Source organism: Schistocerca serialis, chromosome 7, assembly GCF_023864345.2.
Source record: "Schistocerca serialis cubense isolate TAMUIC-IGC-003099 chromosome 7, iqSchSeri2.2, whole genome shotgun sequence".
NCBI classification, from domain to species: Eukaryota; Metazoa; Arthropoda; class Insecta; order Orthoptera; family Acrididae; genus Schistocerca; species Schistocerca serialis.
The window spans coordinates 241,716,693-241,735,165 of NC_064644.1; positions in this window are offsets into that span (position 1 = coordinate 241,716,693).

The following is an 18,473-nucleotide window of genomic DNA, read 5'->3' on the forward strand; positions in this document are numbered from 1 at the left end:
TCGAAACAAGGCCCCCGGAGTAGACAACATTCCATTAGAACTACTGACGGCCTTGGGAGAGCCAGTCCTGACAAAACTCTACCATCTGGTGAGCAAGATGTATGAAACAGGCGAAATACCCTCAGACTTCAAGAAGAATATAATAATCCCAATCCCAAAGAAAGCAGGTGTTAACAGATGTGAAAATTACCGAACTATCAGTTTAATAACTCACGGCTGCAAAATACTAACGCGAATTCTTTACAGACGAATGGAAAAACTAGTAGAAGCCGACCTTGGGGAAGATCAGTTTGGATTCCGTAGAAATATTGGAACACGTGAGGCAATACTGACCCTACGGCTTATCTTAGAAGCTAGATTAAGGAAAGGCAAACCTACGTTTCTAACATCTGTAGACTTAGAGAAAGCTTTTGACAATGTTGACTGGAATACTCTCTTTCAAATTCTAAATGTGGCAGGGGTAAAGTACACGGAGCGAAAGGCTATTTACAATTTGTACAGAAACCAGATGGCAGTTATAAGAGTTGAGGGGCATGAGAGGGAAGTAGTGGTTGGGAAGGGAGTGAGACAGACTTGTAGCCTCTCCCCGATGTTATTCAATCTGTATATTCAGCAAGCAGTGAAGGAAACAAAAGAAAAATTCGGAGTTGGTATTAAAATCCATGGAGAAGATATAAAAACTTTGAGGTTCGCCGATGACATTGTAATTCTGTCAGAGATAGCAAGGGACTTGGAAGAGCAGTGAACGGAATGGATGGTGTCTTGAAGGGAGGATATAAGATGAACATCAACAAAAGCAAAACGAGGATCACGGAATGTAGTCGAGTTAAGTCGGGTGATGTTGAGGGTATTAGATTAGGAAATGAGACACTTAAAGTAGTAAAGGAGTTTTGCTATTTGGGGAGAAAAATAACTAATGGTGGTCGAAGTAGAGAGGATATAAAATACAGACTGTCTATGGGAAGGAAAGCGTTTCTGAAGAAGAGAAATTTATTAACATCGAGTATTGATTTAAGTGTTAGGAAGTCGTTTCTGAAACTATTTGTATGGAGTGTAGCCATGTATGGAAGTGAAACATAGACGATATATAGTTTTGACAAGAAGAAAATGGAAGCTTTCGAAATGTGGTGCTACAGAAGAATGCTGAAGATTAGATGGGTAGATCACATAACAATGTGGAGGTGTTGAATAGGATTGGGGAGAAGAGAAGTTTGTGGCACAAATTGACTAGAAGAAGGGGGATCGGTTGGTAGGACATGTTCTGAGGCATCAAGGGATCACCAATTTAGTATTGGAGGGCAGCGTGGAGGGTAAAAATCGTAGAGGGAGACCAAGAGATGAATACACGAAGCAGATTCAGAAGGATGTAGGTTGCAGTAGGTACTGGGAGATGAAGAAGCTTGCACAGGATAGAGTAGCATGGAGAGCTGCATCAAACCAGTCTCATGACTGAAGACCACAACAACTACAACAATGGCGACATTACGCTTTGGGCATTACGCCTTTAAAAAATAACTTGAGATTTACAAATTGTGGGTGAGCCACTAGATAAAACGTTGCAAATACAATTCCAAAGCCTACGTACTTAGTACTCTAACAAACAATTCCAAATTAAGAGAAGGGAGTTGCTGACAAACTTGAGAACTTCAGACTCCCATATAGGACTTCCCTCAAAATAGATATAACGAAACAATTACTGGTAAAGGGTGACTTAATAACACTTTAGCACTAGTGCCAAACTAAGATGCCGTTACATAACATGATAGAATCACTTAATTATAAAAACTACAACAGAGACACTGATCTTAAAAAAAATGTTTACGTACTCAAACGTGTTAATAAAAAATTACTAGAAAAGCTGCACTTGGAACTCATCGGATGCTATGCCGTTAGAGGTTAAGCCAGTTGCCAGTCCGTAATACACTCCTGGAAATTGAAATAAAAACACCGTGAATTCATTGTCCCAGGAAGGGGAAACTTTATTGACACATTCCTGGGGTCAGATACATCACATGATCACACTGACAGAACCACAGGCACATAGACACAGGCAACAGAGCATGCACAATGTCGGCACTAGTACAGTGTATATCCACTTTTCGCAGCAATGCAGGCTGCCATTCTCCCATGGAGACGATCGTAGAGATGCTGGATGTAGTCCTGTGGAACGGCTTGCCATGCCATTTCCACCTGGCGCCTCAGTTGGACCAGCGTTCGTGCTGGACGTGCAGACCGCGTGAGACGACGCTTCATCCAGTCCCAAACATGCTCAATGGGGGACAGATCCGGAGATCTTGCTGGCCAGGGTAGTTGACTTACACCTTCTAGAGCACGTTGGGTGGCACGGGATACATGCGGACGTGCATTGTCCTGTTGGAACAGCAAGTTCCCTTGCCGGTCTAGGAATGGTAGAACGATGGGTTCGATGACGGTTTGGATGTACCGTGCACTATTCAGTGTCCCCTCGACGATCACCAGTGGTGTACGGCCAGTGTAGGAGATCGCTCCCCACACCATGATGCCGGGTGTTGGCCCTGTGTGCCTCGGTCGTATGCAGTCCTGATTGTGGCGCTCACCTGCACGGCGCCAAACACGCATACGACCATCATTGGCACCAAGGCAGAAGCGACTCTCATCGCTGAAGACGACACGTCTCCATTCGTCCCTCCATTCACGCCTGTCGCGACACCACTGGAGGCGGGCTGCACGATGTTGGGGCGTGAGCGGAAGACGGCCTAACGGTGTGCGGGACCGTAGCCCAGCTTCATGGAGACGGTTGCGAATGGTCCTCGCCGATACCCCAGGAGCAACAGTGTCCCGAATTTGCTGGGAAGTGGCGGTGCGGTCCCCTACGGCACTGCGTAGGATCCTACGGTCTTGGCGTGCATCCGTGCGTCGCTGCGGTCCGGTCCCAGGTCGACGGGCACGTGCACCTTCCGCCGACCACTGGCGACAACATCGATGTACTGTGGAGACCTCACGCCCCACGTGTTGAGCAATTCGGCGGTACGTCCACCCGGCCTCCCGCATGCCCACTATACGCTCTCGCTCAAAGTCCGTCAACTGCACATACGGTTCACGTCCACGCTGTCGCGGCATGCTACCAGTGTTAAAGACTGCGATGGAGCTCCGTATGCCACGGCAAACTGGCTGACACTGACAGCGGCGGTGCACAAATGCTGCGCAGCTAGCGCCATTCGACGGCCAACACCGCGGTTCCTGGTGTGTCCGCTGTGCCGTGCGTGTGATCATTGCTTGTACAGCCCTCTCGCAGTGTCCGGAGCAAGTATGGTGGGTCTGACACACCGGTGTCAATGTGTTCTTTTTTCCATTTCCAGGAGTGTATTTAAGAAACCAAGTTCATTTACAAACAGGTTGCATACAAAAATATATCTACCAGCTTAACCCTCCATGACGGAAGGAAGATAAATACTAACCTTTGGAAAGGGATATGTGACCAACTCTGGTAGTAGCCAGGTGCTTAAACACTGCCAGGCCTAGACCTCGGATGACAATTCACTCCCCGCCAAGGCGCTGGCGTAATTAAAAGGTTCAGCCCGAATCACAAAGACATTCCACTAACTCTGAAACATAGACACACTGAGCAGAACCTGTGACTCACTTACACATGGGCAACTGTATTAATAGAGTGTAGGCGTTCAAAACAGTAACATAAAATCATTTGATTGTAAGAGACACCGAAAAAGCTTCTGAGAAAATTTTCAAATAACGGCCACGAAAGGCCAAGAAAGTCTCTCCTAATAACAATGAAGTTTAAAATCTCTGAGTGCGTTGTTGAACAAACAATTACGACGACTTACTCCATAACAGGTACACAATACGAGGGAGCGGGTTCGACAACTTCAAGGCTTCCCTTGAAATTTTGTTCCCAGCGAAGTCACAGAACTTGTATCTCCAAGCTGCCCATCTCGGCAAAACGCCCAACCAACTTCACACCACAACGTGTAACGGTCATCACACTCGTTCGGCAGCCGTTGACACTCCCCGCGAATGACACGAGATCTCGAGAGTTCCCGTCGAAGCCGCAAGATAAGACACGCAAAAAGCAAAGATAGCTTACCTCAACCACAATCTATCTCAACGATACATGAAAAAATAAGACTGGCGCCAGCTCACCATGGCTCAATCATCTCTTTAACCCATTTAATGACATTGTAATTCCACTCAGACATTTCAGTCGACGCTTTTCCCTCAATGCAGCAATGTATTTGTCGACGTTCTCATAAAACAGATTAACTAACAGCGCACGGTCTCTCTCCTCGGTAGCCACACTGTACACTCACGTTAAGGCTTGTGGAATGACAGCGTGGATGTCTTACCGTCATGGAAATGAAGTTTACAAACAATGTGCTCCACTATATTTGTACCTTGTGGCCAAAATTCGGGCTAATTTTTCCCTGCATAAATCGGTTGTGTATTAACGCATTAGCAGTGTGCTACATTTCGTTGCCATACGATGTTTACAGCCCGTACTGCATCTCAGAGAGTAATTGCAATTTAACTATAAGCTCCCCGTACATCACTGACCCTTTGCTAGCTTTCAAAGCATTGATGTACAATTAGACGCAGATTGTTTTGAAAGTACTGTTACAGCGGTTTTATACAGCTGTTGAAATAAGCGCCAGTATTTTTCCGTTTCCTCTCACTACAGTAACACATCTGTCATTTTATGCAAACGTAATGTCATAGCTCAGGGAAAAAGTTGTAGCCACAGGGTGCTTGATTTAAGATTAAGTGTCTCGTGAAGTGTAAGTGGAGATGGGACGAGCGTATCTGGGGGCAGCAGTTGACGCAAAGAGGATGAAGAACGTCAGAAAGAAATATATGGCCAAGAACTGAGTCGTGGCACGACGCTGTGAAGGCCGGGATCGTGCTACGAGGCAGTGGAGGATGTCCGCTAGGCAGTCACTGTGATTCCGTTGGAAATGTGAGAAGAGTAGATATCGTTAGCGACTGTTCATAACTTACCCGACAAGCAGTTACTATTGATACTCGTTCTCTGAAGGCATGTTTTTTATCATTCACCTTGGCTGTATTTGCTGGAAGTGGAATTATTCACCTAGCAACGGCCGGCTCAGGCTTTAAGACTTTTTCCAGTTGAAAAAAGAAGTCAAGCAAGAGCTCATAGTAATGTGCTTCCCTCAGGAGCTTAAATTTCGAAAGAAAACACGCCATATCCACGACCATTCCCACAACGCCTTGACCTGCAGTTGTATTTTTTCTTCCCTATCTCTGCGCCATCATTCTTTCAGTGTTCTTTTCCATTAACCATTGAAACATTCAGTGTCACTAAGGCAAAGTAAGTCACCTAGTGATTTCGTTATTAAGCTGAATTAAATCTCTCAGAGAAAGAAAAGGCCGTAAATACAAATTTGACATTCAATATTGAAACATTCTAAGTACCGATAATTTAAAAGTATTCCGAAAATGGAATACTGTAAAATAAATAAATAAAGAGGCTAAACCAGGAAATGTGATACGACCGTTACTGTTTACAATGTATATAAAAGATGTAGTAGAAACTGTCGCAGATTGCCTATAAGAAAGTAGCAACGCCAGAAGACAGTACTGAATAATAGAAGAGACGTGAGTGGATTGATGAATTATTGCATATACATAGGAAAAGAAATATACTACTCCGGAACTACACTATTTATTAAGAATTGCTGGGAACAGTACTACAGTAAAATATCTGGGAATAACTATCCAGAGTGACCGTAAGCGGAACGACCACTTAAAATAAATAGTAGGGTAAAAACTATAGATGAAGGCAGAGACTGGAATACATGCAGCAGGTAATTAAAGACGTACGTAGCAAATACTATTATGAGGTGAAAATGTTGGAATTCGTGGCGGGCCACATCAAACCAGTCAGAAGACAAATGACTCACATAAAAGGAAAAGTGCCAATCTCTTCACTTCGCAGCAGCTTTTGCAACCTACGTCTTCAAATATTTGCTGGATGCATTCCAATCCCTGTCTTCCTTTACACTTTTTATCCATTACAGCTCTCTCTAGTACCATGGAAGTTATTCCCTGATGTCTTAATATATGTCCTATCATCCTATCCCTTCTCCTTCTCAGTATTTTTCATGTATTCCTTTACGTGGAGAACTTCTTCATTCCTTACCTTATCATTCCACCTAACTTTCTACATTCTTCTTTAGCACCACATCTCAAATCCTTCAGTTCTCTTCTGTCCCGGTTTTCCCACTGTCCATGTTTCAACAATACAATGTTGTGCTCCAATCGTACATTCTTAGGAATTTCTTTCTTAAGTTAAGACCAATGCCTGACACCAGTGGACTTCTTTCAGCCAGGAATGCCCTTTTTACCGTGCCAGACTGTTGTTTGTTTCATCCTTGCTCTGATCGTCATGGGTTATTATGCTCCCTAGGCAGCAGAATTCCTTAACTTCGTCTATTTCGTGATCCCCATTTTGTTATTTAGTTTTCCCTTGTTCTCGTTTCTGTTACTTCTCATTACATTACCCTTTACTCTCAATTCATTTTCTGTACTCTTCAAAATGCCCATTCCATTCAAGAGACCCTATAACGGTTCTTCACTTTCATTGAGGATAGAACTGTCATTATCGAATCTTATCACTGACGACCTTTCACCCCGAATTTTAGTCCCATTCTTGAACCTTTCTATTATTTCCATCACTGCTTCTTCAATTTGTATAGAACAGTAGGGGCGAAATACCCCAACCCCGACTTACACGATTTTTAATCCGAGCATTTCATCTCTGATCTTCCAGTCTTATTGTTTCCTATTGCCTCTTGTACGTATCGTATATTACCCGTCTCTCCCTTCAACTTACCCCTAATCTTGTAAGAATTTCGAACATCTTGCATCACTTTACATTGACATCTTTTTCCAAGTTGACAAATCCTTTGCTCGTCTTGTATTTTCTTCACCCTTGCTTCATGTTTCAACCGTCTCGTCAAAACTGCCTCTCAGGTGCCTTTTCCTTTCCTAAAACCAAAGTGATCTTCGTCTACTAGATCCTCAGCTTTCTTTCCTATTCTTCTATATGTTTTTCTTGTCAGCAATTTGGATGTATGTGCTGTTAAGCTGATTGAAAGATTATACTCAAACTTGGTGGCTCATGTTATCTTCGGTATTTTGCGGAAATCTGACAGTATATCGCCAGTCTCATACTTTCCACACGCATCATGTCTTCCAAAGCTCTCTTATATTCTGATTCTAGTACTGCATCACTGAAACGTGAAAATTTACTTTCCAAAATCTTTTCTTAAATAATTTACTTTAGTTACTAGCGATTCATCAAGAACATTAACACACTATGTGAGCGTGGAAGTAGTTGCCAAGGAGTAATTGATGTAAACAAATTACATTTCAACCAATGGTAATTTTATTCATAAAAGCCTTTTCCAAAACAGATTTAAAATTTATAAGCAGAAAAGCACCCTTGAAATATCAAGTTACAATTTAACAAATGTGAATTTTATTCCTAAAAGCTTTTTCAAAACAGTTTTAAAATTATAAGCGGAAAAGCACCCTCGAAATATCAAGTTCCAATTATTCAGAGAGAATATATATATATTTTTTGTTACAGCAGGAGCCTTCGGGCTGAGAGGCTTTCGCTCCCTTTCAACACGGCCTTAGTCACAACTGCTCACAACGACCTCTGAAAAACTACACTGGTGCAAATCTGCAACACACCAGATTACTTTGAACTAAAATTTTAACAACTCACACAAACACATTAACTATGCACCGCGTAAGAGGGATGGAAATGGTACAAACACTCACACTAAGAGCTTATTTTCCACCAAAAGTGCAATTTGTTTTTAAAAGGGCTCTTACGGTGAAAGGGTGTCAACTTTATAAAAATGACTATTTAAATAAAAGCCATGAAATTCGGACTTACATAAAGTGTACAAGATGCTCTACATCACACATACACCGCCTCGCAAGATGATAGGCAAGATAAAAACATATTTCAGGAATTCGGCCCTTACCTTAATTCTATAAATTCGTTAACACCGAATCCGACAAACATGACAGAGGCTGCTATTAGCGTACGGCAGACCGACCGACAGACAGACAGACACTAACTGCCTAACAAATGCGGAGAAAACTGGGGACGAGAGACTGACCAAGAACATACGTCGAATTTAACAAGTAAATGAAACAACATATCAGCAATCCCTTAACTTCTAATAAACGGGGATTTCTGGCGAAGACCTGGCGCAGCACGCGCAAAACGCTCTCCCGAACCGTCCGCTGCCAGCCGCTTCAACGTACGCAGGAAGGCGCGCCGATCAGCCATCTCACGACGTCGCAGCTCTCCCCGGCCAGCCCGACGTCGTGGTTTCACTCGTGTTGCTCTCGTGTCAACCGCGAAGCCACTACGCCTCGCTATACGGGACGGCCACTGGACTCACGTGGCGACCTTACATGCGCCGACGCTCCAGGCGGACAAGTCATCTTGTGTCTCAGTGCGCGACCGACCAACCGACCGAACCTACCGCCAATGCCCATTGCCTGAGCAAACTCGAGCACAATGGCGGCCTAACACATACTGGCACTCCGGGCGACCGACAGACACTAACCGCCTCACCAGTGCGGACGAGAGACAGGCCCAGACTAACTTGGCTGACCAACTGACAGGACTCGCACAGACTGACAGACTGCCCTGGATCACCAGCTGCCTCCTACTGACTGACTCAGACTGACAGGCTGACTATGGAGCTCATGGCGCCCCTTAAATGCACGTGAAGAGGCAACTTTTCCCCTTTCCCGCCAGAGGGAGACACCAAAGGTGCGATTGCCACAGCGGCGCCACCGCCAGAAACGGAAAGCGACTACTTTACACTACGTGCTGCGGCGCGCTCTTCAAAACAGCAAATTTTACTACGGCTCAATCACCACTCTCTTCCCTTCTGATCCCTGATTCGTCTTCTGTAGACTGGTCCTCCCCTCATAAAGCCGTCCGTGTACTCTATCCACCAACCTGATCTCTCTTCTGCATTTGACAGTGGGATTGCAGTTGTATACTCAATGCAGCATCTGTTTCTTTTAATTTCCTCGAAGGTTGGTTTGGCTCTTGTATAAAGACAACCTACTGTTAAGGCATGAGACACTTCATTCAATCACAAACACGCGACCGCGGACGCACAGGGGGCAGCTAAGATCGGGTCTTATTCTCGTTGAAAACTGAAATCAGCTTGACAGGAGCACGTGAAGGGCGAGTTTCACAGTATGCTCTACAGAGAGGGTTGTCTCTGCACTTCCACGCCACAGAGGTGACCGCGTGACAGGGAACACCCATCTGCTGGGCGTCTGAATGGCTGTTCATTTCTCATGGTCGCTTTCCGCGCCCAGTGCAGAATTAAAGCTGATCTCAAAATTAATAAACATTGAACCATATATGTTCCTGAGCAGCCAACAGTCTCAACTGAAGTGGAAACATGGACGACTACGTGAATGAAGACGTGCCATCTATATCCGGATTAGTTTATAAGTTGTTGTATGTTAAATGTCATAAATAATTCCTGAACTGTAAATGTGAACGTCTCGGCAACACATTGCATGATTGTAACAGACATGGTATCTACGGATACACCTCGCAGAAGAGTATCGGACAGTGAGAGCAAATTTACTGAAATTTATCACGTATTTTTATGAGAGGCCGAAAAGTGAATTTCGTGCAACTAAAACAGTTTTCCATTCTAAATAAATAGAGAAACGTTAAAAGGAGCGGCAGTGTTGTAATCCTTAGACGTAAGGTAAATTATTTAATATATAATTTAAATTGTTAATATTTACTCTTATAAGTCCGAAAATGGAGGAAAATCATAGAAATTATTGTATGTGCATAAACAATGGCACATGGAAGAAAACTGATAACAGCATAATATTTCTCGGATAATTTCTATGTGATTTGGTATATCATATGCGTATAAGACGTTAAAATTACTAGTTTCAACAATTTTCATGTTCAGTAGCTTAACTGACGTCAGTGGTGCTTGACCGGGGTTCCGTGGGCGAACAGCGGTATTTTGGCGGGGAGCCTATGAACGGGCGACTTTGTAGGTGCACAGGCTGTGTTAATCTGTGTCTCAAGGAAGTTTTATCTGATGACCCGTGAAATAGCCGCTACTTGGCATGTGTGCGTTATTCAGAGCTCCCACTTCGGGACATAGAAATTTTTGAGCGCCTGATGGACTTGTAATTTTTTCAGTTGCGTGTGATACAAGCCGCACATTGAAGATTACAGTTTGCATCCACCATGGAATTTATAGTTTCAGATGCTGTTGGACTTTCACGGTTTTCTAATGTTAACTCACCCAATTAATCATGGTTTAATCAACCGCCTCCAAGATATTAAGAAACTCGGTCGAGCTCTGATATTAATTTATTTTGGAATGTAACATACGATTTTTCTGTCTCCTCATTGGAAATAAACTCGAATTTATGAAACTTTAAAAAATGCGTGAATGCATATGTGATTTTTTTGCACAGCAAATCCTGCACACATTTTTACACTGAAACGCCAAAGAAACTGGTATCGGTACTTAAATACAGCGATATGTAAACAGACAGAATAAGGCGCTACGTTCGGCAATGCCTACATACGACAAGTGTCTGGTGCAGTTGTTAGATCGGTTACTGCTGCTTCAATCGGAGGTTATCCAGATTTCAGTCTGTTTGAACGTGGTGTTATAGTCGGTGCACGAGTGATGGGACACAACATTTCCGAGGTAGTATGAAGAGGGGCATTTCCCCTACAATTTCACGAGTGTACCGTAAATATCAGGAATCCGGTAAAACATCAAATCTCAGACATCGCTGTGGCAGTAAAAAAATCCTGCAAGAACGGGACCAACGACGACTGGAGGAAATCGTTCAGCGTGAAAGAAGTGCAACTCTTCTGCAAACTGCTGCAGATTTCAGTGCTGGGTCATCAACAAGTGTCAGCGTGGAAACCATTAAACGAAACATCATCTTTATGGGCTTTCGGAGCCGAAGGCCCACTCGTGTACCCTTCATAGCTGCACGACACAAATCTTTACGCCTCGCATGGGCCCAGCAACACCGGCTCTGGCTGTTGAGGACTGAAAACATGTCACGTGGGCTGACGAGACTCGTTTCAAATTGTATCGAATGGGTGGACCTGTACCGGTATGGAAATAACCTCATGAATCCATGAAACCTGGCCGGCTGGAGTGGCCGTGCGGTTCTAGGCGCTACAGTCTGGAGCCGAGCGATCGCTACGGTCGCAGGTTCAAATCCTGCCTCAGGCATGTATGTGTGTGATGTCCTTCGAGCGATCGCTACGGTCTCAGGTTCAAATCCTGCTTCGGGCATGGATGTGTGTGATGTCCTTAGGTTAGTTAGGTTTAATTAGTTCTAAGTTCTAGGCGACTGATGACCTCAGAAGTTAAGTCGCATAGTGCTCAGAGCCAGCCATGAAACCTGCATGTCAGCAGGGGACTGTTGAAGCTGGTGGCGGAGGGTCTGTAATGGTGTGGGGCGTGTGCAATTGGACTGATGTGGGATCCCTGATACGTCTAGATACGACTCTGACCGCTGACACTGAATAGCACCTGTTGAAATCGATAACACAAAAGTCATTTTATTGTTGTGCTATAGTGATCCCGATTGAAAGTATATTGTAGTTACCGAGAAAGCGACCGAACAAGAGTAGAGCTAGTTGCGTGAGAGAGACAATACAACCACATGACCCTGCGAATTAGCCCTGCAGCTGAGGCGATTTTCTACGTTCGATGCGCAAGTTAAAAATTTACCATATGGTTTTAACTTCATTCATGTAGAAAATATTTCTATCGTTATTCATGGAGAATATGCAATCTAGTGAAATAGGATGAAACTTGTTGAAACATCTTGTGCCTTGCATACGTAAGCTTGCATTTGATGCTCCTACCTGTTAAGCTACTGATGCATTCGTTTCACTGCAGTGGACAGCTTTTAATGGTCATTTCTCTGGTGTTTTCAATCAGGTTTGAGGCAGCAAATGGATGCAGGACTCAGTACCAGCAGGGAGTGACCAATACAGTGGATTGTGTGCATTTTCAGCCTCAGTACTTATCGAAAACGCCAAACAAGTGACCATGACAACTGTTTACTATAGTGGAAGCTATGTGCCACAGAATTGGTACCCCGTCAGACAAAAAAGTTTCGAGACAGGATTAATAAAGGAAACAAAGAAAGCTAAGACGGCGACATTAATGCTTCGCGTGTTTTACATAGGTCCACTCACTTCAGGACAGCGCATATAACGTTCATAGAACCTTGTGTAATTGTCAGAAAATCCTTCTTTTACCTGTTGTTCAATTCGCGTGTCACATTGTCTTGAATGTCGGTTATGTCGCCAAAGCCTTTCATGTGAATAGGTGCCCCATTGTGCTCGTACAAGATTAGCGTTCTGTAGACATCCCTCGTCATGCCAGATGAGTGCTGGCCAGCACCCCTAATATAGCCATCTGACGTATAATTTACGCGAATTTCGGCACTCTGTCGTTCTGCGGTAGATTCGTACTGGTAAAGCAAAGTCTAGACCTCCCTGATGATTTTTTTCCAGAAAAGAATTGCCCGCGACTTGGATTTCAGTCAAGCCTCGGCAGACGTCCAGGCGTAGTTATTTTTGTTTGAGTGCGCGATAAAACTTGCACGCACTTTTCTCTCCTTCGCATCGTTTTGAAGTACGTCTTGAACCCTTCATTTAGATATGTCGTTCCATTGCGATTTGTGAAAGACCAACGTTGACATCTTACAGATCGCACGTGCACATCTTAACACTACCTGCTCACAACTGACTGGTCGAATGCACGTCTCCTGTTTACAGTTGTCAGTTCCAGCTGCTACTGTAGTTACTGCGCTGACGTCGTTCATACGCCGGGACGGAAGGACGATGTATAGCTCGACACGTTCCATATTCTCCAAGGGGATTTACGGAACACGATGCACGAATTAATGACTATCGTACCCAGCAGATACTCACTGCAGGTAACGTACTGGCTAATTTGGTTCAAAATGGCTCTGAGCACTATGGGACTGTTGTGTACATAGTTCCGCGTACTCAGCGCGTACACAACTTTCCCAATAGAGCGCGCCCCGCTAAGCACAACAGCGCAGGCGCAGCGCTCGTCCGTCTCCGCACTACGAGATGACGCTGTCTTAGAGACAGACCAAATTCTGCTTCCGCCGATCCGCGTATTAATATGTAACGCAGCCAATGAGATTGCTGCTAACGTAGAACCTTTTCTCCTCGCGCATCACACTCGCGCAGTGATACGTGAACGCGCGAGGTATTATAACGAGTGTACAGACCTCCGATTAGTCAGTCTGCATTAGTCTGCATTAGTCTATAGTCAAGTTTCAGTCTGCGCCTAATAAGATTATCATATTACTGTTCATAGCCTTGAAGATAAATGAATAGACACTTTGTCAAGTATCAGAGATATGTGAGAATAAGATTAACGTATCAAAACCAAAGGAACTTCAGATTGTAAATTGTAAACAGCATCCAGAATCAAGTTACGTAATGTCTATGATTTTTATTATTTTAACGAATGTGTGTGAACATTAATCAAGTTCTGTTTAACGTTGGTCACCGTCAATCTGCTACTCTAAGCGTGCAAGTGGCATTTCTATCGTCTGACATAACGGCAGAGGATAAACACGCCACGATAAGACCACGAGACATATTGCTGACACTCGCCTACTTCGTTAGAGCGACAAGTCAAATAATCTGATGGTGTGTGTACCGAAGGTCTTACAGTACGGACACCACAGGGAGTTAACTGCTGAAGTCATCAGTCCCCTAGAACTTTGAACTACTTAAACCTAACTAACCTAAGGACATCACACACATCCATGCCCGAGGCAGGATTCGAACCTGCGACCGTTGCGGTGGCGCGGTTCCAGACTGTAGCGCCTAGAACCGCTCTGCCACACCGGCCGGCCGCTAATTTGGTCATCAGTTTCTCGCAAGTACTGCGATGCCCTTCATGCTTAAAACCTTGAATGACTACATTAATGAATAAAATTGTAGATTACTTCTCGTCTGAGTCTTGCAGTGAAACGCTTTTCGAGAGAAATGTTGTTTCTTGTGACGCGGTCTGGGAGTGGGAGGGGGCGCACCGTGATCTCGGCGGGAACGCGGTAGGACGCCTCAGCAGAGCGTGAAATAAGATGGGGCGCTCCTTCTCGTGGAGACGTTCTCATTTTCCGTCGGCGGCCCCCATCTCGGTGACGACTGATTCCATGGAGTACTACGGCGACACCATTAGATCCTACTTAGCTACAGAGGAACCACTCATTTCCCATTTTTTTTATGATTTGTGTGCAGTTCTGCACTCCGCTCACCACACACTGTGCCGGTCACGCAGTTACAAGAGCGCACCATAATGCTGTGTGTGTTGTTTAACGGGTGATCAACAAGATTCCGTTCGAAGGCTGTACAGTCGTGAGTGGTATGGCACTCAAGAAAAGTCACCTTGTGCGTTGAGGCTAACATCCCAACGACGCACCAGGCTGAAGATATCCTGTGCCTCTGCTTGAAGAAGTCCGTCCGTAAGTTCCTGTAGTACATCCTCATCCGACACTTCAAGGCTCTTTTAAGGCATCGAAGGCGTAATAACTGCATGAGGAGAGATTAGGACTATAGAGCGCGTACTCGAGTTTCTCCACTTGAGCTGGCGTGACTTATTCGTTACTACATTTGCGATAGAGCGGCGTGTTCAATTGCGGCGAGCACAGGACTTCTCACACCATTCTACAGCGATTGTTTTCGACAGACATGCTGCCCCATACACGTTCTTCCATCGGAGAAAAAAAATATGTACGGTGTCTGTTGTCTACCGGTGTTTGACCTCCGACATCCAAGAAGCGAATAACAATATGATGGTCTTGTTTGGATGCATTTGGTAACAGCGTCGCAACGGACTATGTTCCCGCATTTACCGAAAGCATTTCGAAAAGACACAAATGGCACATTTATCCCCTGCCCAGATATCGGTGCTTATATACCCGCATCGGAGTCGCGCTAAATTCGATATATGCTGCAGCAACGCCTTCAAACGGAAACTTTCTGATCGCTCCTTGCCGAACTGGTACCAGAACGTCACGTGACGCTTCACGGTGATGTAAATTATGGTAACGAGGTGTTATATGTGCCAGTGTTTTCTATGGAAACAGTAAATTAATGTGGGTTGACACACAACAGAAGCAAGGAGCTATCGTGTTCCGACTTTTTGGTGTAACTACGTGTAGTGTAGTACATGTCTGACACTTGCAGCCGTGTAACATGGCCTAATATCAATGGTTGTAAAAATATCGAAATTACAAGGAACATAAACCAATGTCACGCCTTGACAAAGACATCGGTTTCAAACCCAGTAGGACCTACAGCTGTCCGTGAATGCTGGTCTGTCGCAACAGTTTTCCGAGCGAAAGGTGCGAACGGAGCTGCACACGATGGACAATTCGGCTTGGGTATTTTCCGCAACGCCATTGTTCACTGCGGTACTTGTAGCTTCAAGTCTTTAATGGTCCAACTAAGAAACTGGAGACGTGCAGTGTGGTCAGACGAGCCGTAATTTTATTTCTTATCAAATGATGGAAGGCGTCAAGTGAATCGATGAGACAGTGAACCATATAGGGTTGAACTTCAGGCTGTAGGTGTTTTGAGTGCTTTACGTACCCGAACACTCCCAACCACTAACTCAGTTGACAATCTCATGAACCAGTGTGTTTATTTCAACACTCTCTGTGAGGAAATATTTTCTTTTTATCTGCTTCTTCATGTTAACTATGCTGTAGACACAGCTGCTTTCCAAAATTACCGCAACTGTTTTCACAGAGTTGCACGCAAATGTTGTGGGTTCTAAAACACTGTCAGTCTACCCAGGTCGACAGACTCTCTATGTCTCCCCATCTTAATCCCACTGGAAATTTCTGGACGTATACGGAACAGCGAGTGAAATGCAGCAATGAACATTCCATCAATTTGGTAGCTTTATTGTATTTCGTTGTAAATGAGCGTCTTCAGCTGCATACTGCATACGTAAACAAATTTCCTGAACTGCCGTCATTATGAACGCAGAGGTTGTCATACAAGGTGCTGTCATGCGGTCTTGTTGTGGTGACTCAATAGTTACTCCCGTGCGTTTTGTTTGTCGCCGTTCATCTTTGTTTTATTGTGTTCACTGTCAACCGTGAATTCTTCCTTCTCTGAATGCCGGACCTAAGTCATACGATTAACAAAACTAAAGAATTCCTTTCTTTGGTGGAGCCATTTGCCTTCCTGAATGTACTTTCTAAAACAGTTTGATAATGGTATCCACCCTCTGTTTAACCACGAGACAGCATTAATTTCTGCTTCCTTCTGGAAAACTGTATTGATTAATGCTGACATCTAACCGTTCATAAACTATCACTGGGCGGACAGTGGTTGAAATAAGAGTCTTTCGGAACTTAACGAGAAATGTTCTGGAACATTGCTGAGACTGAATGAGTTTCTTAAGATGCTAGATTCGCAATAGAAAGAACGTTAAAATCCTCGTCTTTCCATTCGTAGCTATGTCTGAACTGACATCCCAATCGATTTCCCTGTGCAATTTTTGTTTCTCTATGCTACCTCATCGCTGGGACTTTCAGACTTCATCTTCGTCCCCCCCCCTTAATCATTAATAGTAAGGTTCAAATGGCCCTGAGCACTACAGGGCTTAACTTCTGAGGTCATCAGTCCCCTAGAACTTAGAACTACTTAAGCCTAACTAACCTTAGAACATCACACACATCCATGCCCGAGGCAGGTTTCAAACTTGCTACCGTAGCGGTCGCGTGGTTCCAGATCGTAGCGCCTAGAACCGCTCGGCCATCCTGCCCGGCTAATAGTAAGGTTACCGATAATGTCACGCACGATGAGACAAGGCAAGCTCTGATTGATGTGTATCGAAAGATTGTGGCTAGTTGTGATAAAAACAGAACTTTATTATTAGGTCAACTGGCAGGGAACTGGCGACCTAAGAAAGCGAATTGTAAATATGGCTGCTGTTACAGTAAAGAGTAATGTAGAAATTGACAAAGTTAACAGTAGATTAAGTAATATAGAATTATGTGGTCTATGGTACAATTACCCAGCGGTAAGACTTTTACAGGGGAAAGCAAGTACCATGCTGTAGATTTTTTGGCAGCATCCAAAGACCCTTTTATTGACAGTATGAGTGACAAGAATAAAATTATACTGGTGAAAAGGCTGTTGGAGGGTTCTGCTCAGGCGTGGGCAAATCAATGTAGTGAACAATTTAAATCGTGTAGTATATTTGAGCAGATTTTTCTAAATAGGTATTTGAGCCAAGCAAAACAATGCAGATTGCAGAATGATTTTTTTTAATGGGCCAGTTTACAGAGGAGGTAGGCAAACTATGAGAGAATTTTGTGAGGAGGAATTAAGAAAGTTGGTACATTTGGATAGGCCACTGGGAATTTTGACTGAGATTTCTACTTTAAGGGGAAGGTTACCCTAAAATGTACAGTCAGAACTGATACATTGTCCAACAGATTCTATAGAAAATTTCTTGGACTTTAGTGGGAGGATGGACCAGCCAATATGCTATAACCCAAACTCAGGGAGTAATAATTCAGGGAATAATCAACGGATTAATGAAGACAGAAAAAAATAATGTGAGTTGGGGTAATAACCACCATAACTCAAACAAGGAAAGATTTAATGATGATGCCTGGTACCAGAGAGGTACATGGGGAAATGGAAATAGGAGTGATCAAAGGCCAATGCAAGAAAAGAGAGATGGGAGAGGAGATATTAATGCAGGGGACCACAAGTACAAAATTGTTTAAAGTGAGATTTGTTCCAAACAGGGTCCAAATGGGACAATAAACGATGCAGGAAATAGGACCATGAGATGGGAAAATGTTATGGGAGAAATAATGGTGGATCTTTTAATAGTTTTAGGCTAAATAATGGGAGGTACTTTAATGGAACCAAAAGCACTGAAACAAGGGAAGAGAAAGAATGGAGCAAGAATTGCAGGCAAACTAACAGGGAGTTTGTTGATTATGATAAAAATAAACAAGTGAGGGAAGAAAGGATTTGTGGAATGGAGGCAATTGTGGGTAATGATGAGATGTTTAGAGACTGGATTAATCAGCATGATAAGAGGAGGGCCTTTAGAAAAAAACAGGGAATATAGGAATCAAGATGGAGAAATAAATGTTGGAGCTCTGTTATATAATAGGTATCAAAATGTGGGGATTAATGATTCAAATAGTGTTGGCTTGGCAGTTATGTTAAGTAATGACCTTGTATCACCTGTGCAATCTGTGGGAGAAAATGTGTGCTGTGAAGGTGGGGCTGTGTATATGAATGACAGCAGAAACAGAGATGTGTTGAATGCAATGCAACTTTCACCAGTGGTAAGAGGCATAAATAATGT